A 9,975-nucleotide genomic window follows, 5' to 3' on the forward strand; every position below is an offset into this window, starting at 1 on the left:
AGAATTAACATTAATGCTATAGTGTTGGGAAGTAATAGATTAGTTGCACCAATATTTTTTCATCAGAGAGTAATGGAATTGCTTCACATGAGTCATGGTGGTATATCTACCATGAAAAAAGCTCACATTGACTTATAAGAGCCTAATATGGAAAGAGGTCCAGAAAGGACCGAGGGAGAGGATCTTTAGATCTTTGGTAATGAGGGAGTCATCAATTGTGCCTGTAAGATTACCTGAAGGACCCTGGAAGAAAGTGGTCTTAAATGTTTATGAGCCTTTCTGTTATGGAAACGTGCTATGTTTGCCATTGTTATGGTAGACTATTTTTCAAAATGGATAGAGGTAAAGCCAGGGCTGCACTGGGAACTGAAAGCAGCCCTGGCAAATTTTGTCAGACCAGCCCCTGTACAGTGCATAGCAGGCATAGCGATTGAGCCTGATCTCTACAAGGAGGGTTTGGGGTGGTTTCCCCTCATGAAAATGTGGGACAATATGGCAAAATGGTGCACTCTAAAACACATTTTAATGATATATATATGTATATATATATATATATATAGGAAATATTTCCTCATGAGTTTTAGTTATAACTGAAAATGGTGTTAGTTCCTTGTAAAGTTAACTTTAGAACTCTTTTTCTTATGCCTTTGAAACTGGAAGATATTGGCAATTCTTTTTTCCTCACAACTTAAACTGGCAATTCTTTGTTTCCTCAAAACTTAAACATAGTGCAATAGTCCAGATTTCAACCTGAAAACGTTTGTTCAGAATATTACACATACTAAGCATAGTATTTATGAGAATGGGGGAGGAGCCAAAATGGCGGCCGAGACGGACGCTTAAGCGAGAGCTCCGACTCGGGCCCTCGAACAATATCCTGTAGTGCGCTCCCGGACTGGAGATTGGCGTCTATATGCATAGAAATGTGCCCCATGGACTTGGCTGCTTCTAAGAACCGAGCGGCGCCGCGTGCAGCGGCGCGGTGACTAAGTTGGAGTGCGGGCCGCGAGGGAGCCAGCGGCCAAGACATTGTGGCTCCCCAACGACGACCCGCAGAACCGGAGAAGGCGCAGGCGCTGCCTGGGGGCCTGACCGGGCAAGATAGAGGTGCGGTGAGAGGGGAGTCCCGGAGGGAAATTCTCAATCGCGGGGGTCGGCGCTGGGGGAGGTCCTCTCTCCTTCCCCCCCCTTCCCCCTCTGGCTTGCCCTGGAGACCGAGGAGGCCCGAGGCCATCTGCTGCCTGCCAACAGGCGGGGCGCCCCCGGCAGTCAAACTACGCCCCGGGTGCGCATAGGAGCTTGCGCAGAGCTCTGGAGGAACTCGCTGTCCTACAGGGACCCGGCAAACGGGAGTGGAGCGGGCGGTGCGTGTGATAGCCGCGCTGCATAAGTGAAGATACCTACCTGGGCCCGGTGAGGTAGCGCTGGTGGATGAGAGGCAGCCATAAACTGCCACTTGAGGACTTTCCCCCCCAACGTCCAAAGGGGGCAACAATAACAAGAACAAAACAATAATAACCACACAGGACTGGAGAGGGGCCCGAGAGGCTGGGTGAGACTGAGCCCCCCTTGCCCCCCTCACCGGTTCCATTTCATTCTGTGCCATCACTACCTGGGTCCCCCTCCCCCCGTTGGGGGTGAAGGGAACACGCACTTACAGGGAGCAGAGAGGGACGGCCATAAGGCCCTGTGGCGGGCCGCTTAACATCTGGCGGCACCGCTGAACACGGGTATGCTGGTGCCGGGCCCCGCCGCCGGCCTTTACACGCAGGGAAGGGCAGCAAGCAGATCAGACTGCGCCACGAGGAGAAACCCCACTTTGCGGAGTGTGAGCGCAGCAACAGCGGAACTTACCTTCCAATCGGGGCACTGATACGCCGCTCCGCTCCCAGCGGGCCGACCAACGGCAACGCATCATGGCCGGGAGAACCAAATCCACGAAAAATCAAGACCGACTCACACAAGGACAGGCATCAAGCGATCAACAGCTAGTACAAACTCTACAATCATTGGAAAGCACACTCCAAGCTCACTCTACACAATTTGAAAAAGTACTACAGGCGATTATGGACACTAAAACCTCCCTGGAAAACACGATAGACACAGTCTCACAAGATTTGAACCTACTCAGAGTGGACCATCGCAATTTGGCGGAGAGAGTGAAATCAGCAGAAGAGGATGAGTTGAACCCATCGGTTTCGGACAACCAAAAACAAATTCAACGGCTGGATGCAGAGGTTAAGATCTTATGGCGACGTGCTGAAGAAGCAGAAGGTAGATCCCGGCGATTTCCCGAAAAACTAACAGAGCAGAACACAGAAATATTCTTAGAACAATGGTTGATCAAGGAGGTACTAAATGGGGCCCCATCGAAGTTCTTCTCTGTGGAAAGGGCACATAGAGTCCCGGGTAGGCCCCCGGCCCCACGACAACCACCTAGACCGCTGATAGCAAGATTCTTAAACTACAGAGACCGCGATTTAATACTACAGCAGTTCCGCAGTAAAGGCCCATTTCGACATGAGGATTCAGTAGTTAATGCCTACCCAGACTTTACCCAGGAGGTACAGAGACAACGCAACTCTCATGTAAAAATTTAACAACGCCTTCGCGAGCATAATATTAAATACGCCTTACTGTTCCCTGCCAAGTTGAGAGTAATATCAGATGATCGCACCCATGTATTCACCTCCACCGAGGACGCCTGGACATGGCTGCACGCCAAAGGTCTTGCACGATCCCAAGCCGGTATGGACGAAGGAGAGGAATGGCTCATTTCTCCATCGTGGAAGCGCTCCAAGAAAAGAACCAAAGGTCAACCCACTGAAAAACAGGCAGCAGAAGAAAGGGCGAAAGCTTTGAAGGAAACTCCTTCACACACGCAAAACTCTTTCGAGGCACTCCGGGAGACCCCTGCGGACAGCCTGGAATCTGATTCAGCCAGCTCAGACTCCACGTTAACAGAAGTACTAAATGGCCCGAAGCTCACCCCCAGATCCGCTGACGCACTGTAGACGCAGGACACCAGCTGTTTACCCCCTCGAAATGAGCGACAAATTTGAAGGGTGGCACAGACTGTCTGCACGCGCTCCCACACGGAGGAAGACGCAGTTGCTGACCACGAGTATCTTTTGAACTACATACCCCCCTTACCGAAAGCTTTATTTAAAGTCATTGGTTATGTGCTCAGATAGGGGTGAACAATCCGGGAGCGCCCAGATGTACACGCAGACCATGTCTGCGGAAGGATGAGAGCCCCGTACGTGAGCCACATCTAATTGCTAATATAGCTCCCCCACAGGTATTCACATGGATACAAGTTTTATTAAGTAGTAGCGAGTTGTGTAGTTTAACACAAGTTTATAGTTGGTGTGGGGGTTAACTAGGGTGGGAGGTGGGGGGAGATAGGTAAGTTGTGCTCAAAAGGTCAATCCGAAACACAGGGAACACTGCTAGTGCTAATGGGCTTGTTTACATCCCTGGTGGGAATGGGAGGGATTCGGGTGGGTATGGATACCAGGATTGCGCCACAGGCAGGTGCTCTTCACAATGATATATGGCGCAAAACGTAACCCCTTTAATGTGTCAATATGAAATAATTACGTGGAATGTGAGGGGCCAGGGTGCACCAAGCAAAAGATCCCGGGTACATACACGGCTTAGACGCCAGAGTGCACACATTGCCATTCTCCAAGAAACACACTGTTTGGAGCCAGACTTACGGGAGATACGTGAAAAATGGGGGTGGACAGATGGTAGGTACAACGTGCTTGGCTTTCGCCAGAGGAGTTTTGGTATGGATAGCAGGAGGTGTCCCCTTTGTCCAAACCTCACATAGAATAGACCGGGGTGGCAGATATGTGGTAATAGAGGGCCAACTAGATGGGAAACAATTGTCAATAATCGGCGTCTACGCCCCCAACAGTGCGATAGTCGAATTTCTGGGCACACTCACTCCAGCATTATTAGTAAACCCAGCAGCCCCATCCATTTGGGGAGGCGACTTTAACAGCATGCCGAATGCAGAATTAGACAGGTCAAATACACCCCCAAAAGCAACACTAAACAGAACCGCCAGAAGCCCCTTGCTAGTAGGGCAGACGACATGAGAATATATGACTTATAGCGCACGAAGCACCCGCAGCAGAGGGAATATTCATTCTATTCAATACCCCACAAAGAACACACAAGAATAGATATAATATGGGGGTCCTGGGATATATGCGAACAGATACATAAGTCATAATACCTGGCCAAAACACTATTGGATCACTCACCACTTAGAATAATATTGAACTGGGGCAGAAGACGCTCAGAGATCCCCACCTGGCGAATGCAGGTGGAGGCTCTCCAGGATCAGGCGTTCACAGATGGACTAAATACAACAGTGAGACAGTACTGGGAAATCAATAAAGGCTCCACCGGTTCCAGAGCGTTAGAATGGGAGGCTCATAAGGTTGTAGTAAGAGGGCACTGTATCTCAACCACTTGGGGAATGAGGCGCACTTTACATGAGGAGGTCAACAAATTAGAAAAGGAACTGAGAGTAACAGAAATAGCAGTGGCACGAAATGAGACTCCCTACACAGTGCTAAAAGAGGCACATACAAAATATAACGAAGTAGACTCTCGCCTCCGTCAACATGACCACAAATACCACTTAATGTGCCTACACACAGGGGCTGATAGATCGGGCAGGCTGCTGGTGTTGCTCCTACGTGGAGACCGCCAGCAGTCCCCCATCGGGACCATACGGGGAGAGGCAGGCAAAATGTCCACCACACAAGAAGAGATAAACGGGGCATTTAGGGAATACTATACGAATCTCTACACCAAACGTACAACATGCACACCCCAACAACTTGACTCCTTTCTGGGGGACTCACCACTGGTGCAATTATCGCAGGCAGACAGGCAGTTACTGGAGGCTCCCCTGAAAATGGAGGAAATAGATTTGGCAGTAGCACAGATGCCCAGGAATAAAGCCCCAGGAACAGATGGCCTTCCAATAGAATATTACTCCACTTATTTGTCACAGTTAAAGCCCCACTTGATGAAAGTCTTTGAGGAGGGATGGACCAGCAAGACGCTGCCTCTAACACAAAGCGAGGCAATGATAGTGGTCCTACCTAAACAAGGACGTGACCCCACAGACGTCAAGTCCTATAGGCCACTATCGCTCCTGAATTTAGATTGTAAAATACTAGGTAAAATCCGGGGTAACAGGTTAGCTCCTATTACACACACCTTGATACACGAAGACCAAAATGGATTCATCCCAAAACGTAACACTTTTCTAAATATCCGTAGGCTGCTGGGTGTTATGGGAGATACTCCCCCCGAAGCACATGACGAGATGGTACTATCATTAGATATCGAGAAAGCATTCAATACATTAGGATGGGACTTCCTATTTGCCACCATGCAGAGTATGGGAATCGGACCTAACTGCATACGTCGGGTACAGACACTGTATGCCAAGCCACAAGCCAGTGTGAAAACGGGAGGGGTTATATCCCAGAGTTTTCCAATTACCAGAGGCACTAGGCAGGGATGTCCCCTATCTCCCTTATTGTTTGCCATAGCAATGGAACCACTGGCTACCCGAATACGTGCTATGAAAGAAAGATAGGGAGTAAACAGAGACAGGCTATACCACATTATATCACTGTACGCAGATGATGCCCTAATATATGTGCGGAAAGGAAATGAAACGATACCTTCAGTAATGTCACTCCTGACCGAATACGGGGAACTATCAGGTCTGGTGGTAAATTGAGACAAATCGTGTGCATTCCCGCTAACTAGATGGTCCCCGCCAAGAAGAGAGAATGCCCCTCTAGGCCGCCTGAAATGGTGCTTCGATACGTTTAAATACTTGGGGGTCCATATATATCACAGAAATGAGGACCTTAGAGACGGAAAACTGGGGAGAGCACTAGCTTCTATGAAGGGGTTGCTGCGGTTTGGGACCAGGCTGCCGCCTCTGGGCAGAGTGGCAGTGGCAAACATGCTGTTACTTCCTCGATTGCTATATTACTTTGCGGCACTGCCACTCTGGGTCCCCAGGAGCTTCTTCCGTAACCTGAACACAATCTTACTGCAGCTTATATGGGGCGGGGGCAGAACGCGAGTCGCACTCATCACATTGCAGCTACCAATCAGTGCGGGCGGGCTGGGCGCTCCCAATTTCGAATTCTATTACGCTGCCGCACAGCTACAGTGGATACTAAACTGGATCCACAGACCAACACATGTGGAATCCACATGGCTACTGGTCATCTACATGGGGTACCCTTGCTCACATGGCTAACAAATAAAATACAGAGAGGTGCGCCTGGTAATCCGCTAATGGCGGTAGCACACTCATGTTGGCAGAGGTACATACAAAAAGGCGATAAGATGCTCCCCTACTCGCCACTCCTCCCACTGGGACTGACACCGGGGTGGGCTGACGTGGTGGGGTCGCACTCACTCACGACATGGACGGACGCGGGTATAATATCGGTGGGGGACTGTTTTGAAGAGGGGAAACTGATGTCATTTGAATCTATACAAGCCCTCACGGCTGTGAATCCCGGGCAATTTTGGGCCTACTACGTCATGTGTCACCTGATCAAAAAGATATGGTCGGCTGGAGAGCTGGAACCCCTGACTTCCCCCATATTACATCACATGCTGCAATACGACAATCAAACAAAGGTTGTGACAAATTTATATAAAACCCTGAATAAACCCCCCAAACTCAATTTGGAGAGCGTAAGAGATAGATGGAATGCAGTCCTGCCGGAGGCGGTACCAGCGGCGGAGTGGCCGAAGGCCCTTTATCACACCCAGGGGGTTTCGCTATCCACAATTTAAGTACACACAACAAACATACCTAGCCCCACCCAGGATTAATCATATGTTTCCAGAATCGGCATCTACCTGCCCACGATGTAATGCCCCACTGGCACACTTCTACCATATGGTTTGGGAGAGCGCGCAGATACAAAGTGAGTGGAGAGGAGTTGTAGAAGAAGTCTCAGAAATGACGGGTCTTGCATTAGCAGTGGACCCCAAATCCTGTTTGTTAGGGCTGAGAACCAGAGAAAAGAAACACAGGCACCTACATAAGTTTGCAGACCTAGCATATGTGATGTACAAAAGGCTGATCGCCATGAACTGGAAAGCGTCCAAAGCGTCCGATTTGAAATCCTGGCATTCCCTAACGCTGCATTGGACCCGCACAGAATCCCAGGTGCTGAGTAAATTGGCATGTGGGGGTCAACAACACACAGGGTGTGAAACCTGGGAAATTCTAGTAACCAGATTAGAAGATAAAAATTATGAGAGGCTGCCATGAGTGGGACAATGATATAGCTTTGGAGCTAACCCAGTTAGAACGCAAGCTGATTCAACATAACTAATGGATGGACGAAATACACTGCGTGGCATGTATGGGTACCTACTTCGGCACCTCACAAATTGCGACCTCCCACAGCGTCCAGCAAGCGTAGATCGCACAAGCAGAACACACATAACGAATACCACCACGTTACACCTGGTGAACAGACATCAGTTCAGTATCCCTCTCCCCCACCATAAACAACAAGAACTATCAGGAAATAAGATAACCAGGTGCTCCGATGCGGGGCCACCAGGTACTAAACTGCAAGATCCCTTAACCATGCACAGCGGATAAATACATATTGTATGTTAAAATATTACCTAAGTTATGGTTTTTTTTTCTTTCCTTTCTTTTCTCTTTCTTTTCCTTGCTTTTGTTTTGTGTGAATGTAAAAGTAACATCAGATCTACTAAATCCTACCAATGTAACACATATGTAAACTGTACAGATCTGTTATGAAAATTCACTAAAAATATTTTTAAAAAATATATATGTATTTGTGAGAATTAACCCTGTTGGGATGGAAAGGTTCTCCGCATGGTAAAAGCTACTGCCTTCATCTGGAGTTAGGCAGCACAATCATGGTAGTGGCAGCCTACCATGTAGTGATCAGAAGTAGTGAACAGGACCTTTTTATCCGGGTCACTGGAGTGAGGCCCACTGCTGTGTGTTTAATTCACCCTTGACCTACATCAGGTAGCTGTGGAGTGCTGTGTAGTACGGTCGTGTTGACTGTGACAGGATTGTAAGTGTGCCTGGGAAGGGTATAGTACAATGGATAGAGCAGTACTGTGCAGTCCTTGTGTGGTTAGTAAAGGTGCTAAGTGAAGGTATGCCTGTGCAGAATACATGACATGAAAAGAAGTAGTGCTGTGCAGTGCATGTGTAAGGAAAGCTCCTGCGTGCGTGTGTGCTTGTGTGAAGTACAATACATGAAGACTGTAGTGTTGTGCACTGTGCTCATGGTGTGAGTGTGTGCTGGCAGTGCGTTTGTTTGTAAATAAAACACCCTGGTTTAATATAGAAAAGCTCAGTGCTGAAAAGACTGAGACCCTCATTATGATATTGGCGGTAAATGGCGCTTACTGCTGTGCTGATGGCCGCCAACTTACCGCCGCACTGGCGAATATCCGTTCACCATATTATAACACACACCTCAATCCGACAGAATACAGCCACATACACAAGTCTGTCAGACCAAAGGTCAGAGCAAAAGTGGCGGTCCCAAAACCCACACCGTTACGCCAACAGAACAATGCCCATCACATTATGACCCACGAATTACCATGGCGGACATTCAATGGCGCTAAACCATTGCAGTATGAACTGCCGCCCTCACAGTGGACACCCACATACAAAACAACACTACATTGGACAATTCAAACAACTCACACCTGACATCCAAACACACACCACACCCACACCACTATAAAACACACACCCACAATACCCGCAACCATTTACCAACTACTATTGCCACCACAAGACTGAGAAGAAGAGGACAGGGACAACTAGACACACACACCACTCACACCCATACACCCCTCATGCATTCCACATCACACACCCCACCACATTACCCAACACACCCTCACCAAAACACATAACACAACACACATGGCACCACAAAAGCACCCCCGTTTCACTGAGGAGGAGTTAAGGGTCATGGCGGAAGAAATCGTTAGGGTAGAGCCACAGCTCTTTGGAGCACAGGTGCAGCAGATATCAATAGCAAGGAAGATGGAGCTATGGTGGAGAATCGTGTACAGGGTCAACGCCATGGGACAGCACCCAAGAACAAGGGACGACATCAGGAAGAGGTGGATCGAACTACGGGGGAAGGTACGTTAAATTGCAGCAAGACACCAGCTCACCATACAGAGGACTGGCGGTGGACCCCCACCTCCTCCCGTCACAACTCACAGCATGGGAGGAGCAAGTCTTGGCATTACTGCATCCTGAGGGACTCACCAGAGTTGGAGGAGGAATGGACACTGGTATGTCTACTTTTAACAATCATCCCCCCGCATACCTGCATGCCATCACACACACCCTCACTCCCATCACTCCACCAAATCTCACACACTCCACCACCACATCTCACTAATCCCAATGCCAAGCCCTGCATGCTGTACCAATGCATGGACACCCCTCCCAGCCCTGCATGGACACTCATCACCAAAGCATGCACAGCATAGGGAAACTAACATAACCACAATACACCAACATACACAAGCAGGGGACCAACAACCATAGAGGGGAAGCTACAGAAGTACAAATGTCAGACACCAGAAGCATAATACATAATTTACATCCCCGCAGGTACCCCAGCCAATGTCACTGGAGAGGAGGTGCCACCACTATCCAGTCCCCCAACAGAAGAGGCCCACAGTGATGACAGTTACTCTGGACTTCAGGATCTGGATGATCTTCCTGGCCCATCAGGGACCACTGGACAGCCAGTCACCCAAGCCCACTCACAGACCACCACAGAGCCTCCGCCATCAGGATCCAACACCACAGCACCCACCCAGCGTACCCACATATCTGTCCCCAGGACACGTCAATCAGCAGTGTGCCCACCT

This window comes from Pleurodeles waltl, chromosome 11 (genome assembly GCF_031143425.1).
Source record: "Pleurodeles waltl isolate 20211129_DDA chromosome 11, aPleWal1.hap1.20221129, whole genome shotgun sequence".
Taxonomy (NCBI): Eukaryota; Metazoa; Chordata; class Amphibia; order Caudata; family Salamandridae; genus Pleurodeles; species Pleurodeles waltl.